General features: G+C 39.8%; 1 protein-coding gene across 2 annotated transcripts in view; it reads left to right on the top strand.

Annotated features, from left to right (window-relative positions):
* LOC126578693 (uncharacterized) overlaps positions 1–2500 on the top strand; it is a 104136-nt gene that overhangs the window by 47775 nt on the left and 53861 nt on the right. The window lies entirely within an intron of this gene.

The raw sequence follows: 2500 nt of genomic DNA, 5'->3' as shown, positions 1-2500 counted from the left end.
GACTCTGTTCAGCTTCCTCAGAGAACTCTGAAGCATTACCTTGACATCAGGGGATCAGCTTCAGGAATGCGCATAGACCTAATTTTAAAAGAAGTGTCTGACATGTTGCATTCCTAGTAATATTAGTTCAGTATTGTATTTTAGTTCGAAGTTGTGTGACTACTAACAAAAGGTGAAATTAGTGAAAAGGGTTCATTTTAAACTTTGAGGCTTTAACAAAATTTCCAAAACCACCTTTACTCAAAACTATGTTAGTATTTGATAACTACTTTTCCAATCTCCTCTCAAAGTCCCGTATGATCAGGCATGGACGAGTCATATCTTTCATCTTTTCTATGCCCTTTCTAGCAGATACACGAAAGGCCTTATCGAAGCATTTAAAAAAGAGCGCAAAGATATCAAAGAGAAGAAAAATGACACTCGAACACACGGTAATCCCATTGCAAGGTGAAGTACACTATTTGTTTGGATCAATTCCAATCAAAACCTTACCTCCACTACGGATGCGGACTTAAAAATAAAGCTCGATAAAGCTAGATGCGCGCCTTTGGCCCGAGTATAAAAAAAAGGATACTATCCCGGAACGGAGAGGCACGAAGTCGCTTGCCAACTTCTCTGCCATCCGAATGAGGTGTACGATAAGCTTTTCCGCTGCCAACCAAGCTACCTGTCGGTTTTGGAAGAAGAATTGAGCCGGGAGATCGATATCTCGGTGCTTTCAGCAACGCTGCTGGCACACTCATCGCCTGACACTGTCCGTACGTTACCGTCAGCAAGAGAGTCTGAGATTATTATTTATGAGGATCCCGCCGGATGACGGAAACAAGCGAACGGATTCTAGCATTCACACCAAACCGTTTGCTGCGAAACTATTGCTAACCGCTTCTTGGAACGTCTGTTCCTGCGTTCGTTCTCCTGCTGCACAGTTCGCTGCCATAACAAATTCCATTATTTTCGAGGTTTTAATTGTTTTCGGAGTGTTAACATATATACAATGTACAACCGTTCGCAACATGTGTGATTCGTTATGTGTCGTTATTGAAGATAACATTTGCTCAATAGCTTAGCCAGAAGTCATTGCTCCCGGAAAATCATCAAGCCATCGTTATCATCGTTTGATTTATTATCACTGCTGTGTGAATATCATGGGATTTTTTGTTCGAATTTCAGCACGAGCATGTTGTATCTAGGATCAAACACGTTTATTATAATCCTGCTGAGCGTAGCGAAATGATTAATGGTTTATCCTGAACAACTACGGCAATCAATGGTATTTTTTAATTGGGTTCATAATATTATATTGGAAAACATGCTTCCAATGAAAATAGTTAAATTAACATATGTATAACAAAGTATTTTTCTTAATAATAAATATTCATTCTCTTTGATATCCCTTTATGAATTGCACAAGAATCGTTATGCAATATTTGATGCGAAACATAAGCTCACGATAGATTTCATTTTTTATTTTGTTGGTTCATAGCTCGACTCATCTGTCGTTCTGATAACCATGATGATAGAGTAGAACAATGTTTGCCCAACTGGATGTTTTCCTATAAACCATGCCCTTTTTAATTGCAGAGTTATAACAAATATTTAACTCTGTTAGCAATTACAGTTATGATGATGATTTTGCAAAATATAAATCAACATGAAACACACTGGATCAGTGAATACAAACTCTCAGTAAATTACATTCTTCAACATCAATGAATTTCCAATTGCAATCCTCCATATTTTCATTTTAATCAGAAGAACGCAACCTGACCTGGAAGGAATCGTAAATTATCCGGTACTGGCCAATCCCACGAATTCAATATTTGCAAACGTAGCCAACAAAAGTTATACCTCCATCCCACAGCATTTTACATTGAAAAAACAGACAAACAGATTACTCACTAGCAACATGCCATGATACGTCTCCTGTATCATCATAAATTGTGCCAAAATGAAGCGCATTGTCTACTCGCCGCTGTAACACTATCTACCTATCTGTTTTGTTCCGCACAAAAATGAAAATATTTTCCACCCCATTCTCCCCTCTTGTTTGTTTCTCTGCAGCGCGGCAACAATATGCTGCAACAAAGTATCAATTATGTAGTGAAAGCTGCTAACTACTTTCGCCTTGTTTGTCCCGCTTTGGAACGCAAATATTCTCCCGCACTCCCGCTCTCATCAGCTCGCCTCCCCCCTCCCCTGAGAGGATCATATTAATTATGTAATATTTAGCCTGCAATTGAAAACCATCGCCACGAGTGTTAATGTACGTGTTTTGGGCAGGAAAGGGAAGAAGCAGAAGAAGAGCAGCCGAGCGAAGTTTCAACAGAGTTGGGAGAAAACGAGACGATGCATGCCAGGGCAAACAGGGTAGGATACCTGGTGTAAGGGCTTCGCTCAACTAAGCTGCCAACCCCTTCGGTGTAATGATGGGAATTACTGTTTCTATGGGCGAAATTATGCAAAAGCTGCACCATCATCACTATCATCATCATCAACGTGA

Source organism: Anopheles aquasalis, chromosome 3 (assembly GCF_943734665.1).
Source record: "Anopheles aquasalis chromosome 3, idAnoAquaMG_Q_19, whole genome shotgun sequence".
Classification (NCBI taxonomy): domain Eukaryota; kingdom Metazoa; phylum Arthropoda; class Insecta; order Diptera; family Culicidae; genus Anopheles; species Anopheles aquasalis.
Note: the sequence above shows the minus strand (reverse complement) of the source record. Positions and strands in the feature narration are given on the sequence as shown.